We start from the raw sequence: 340 nt of genomic DNA, 5'->3' as shown, positions 1-340 counted from the left end.
TCACTCTCACTCTCACACTCACAATCACAATCACTCTCACACTCACACTCACTCTCACACTCACAATCACAATCACTCTCACACTCACACTCACTCTCACACTCACAATCACAATCACACTCACACTCAAAAGAGGTGGGGGCGTGCACTGTTGATCAGAGACAGTGTCACGGCTGCAGAAAAGGTGGACGCCATGGAGGGGTTGTCTAACGGAGTCTCTGTGGGTGGAGGTTAGGAACAGGAAGGGGTCAATAACTTTACTGGGTGTCAGTAACAGGGATATCGAGGAGCAGATAGGGAAACAGATCCTGGAAAGTTGTAATAATAACAGAGTTGTCGT

This window comes from Hemitrygon akajei, chromosome 28 (assembly GCF_048418815.1).
Source record: "Hemitrygon akajei chromosome 28, sHemAka1.3, whole genome shotgun sequence".
In the NCBI taxonomy this organism is placed as follows: domain Eukaryota; kingdom Metazoa; phylum Chordata; class Chondrichthyes; order Myliobatiformes; family Dasyatidae; genus Hemitrygon; species Hemitrygon akajei.
This window is presented reverse-complemented; position numbering follows the sequence as displayed.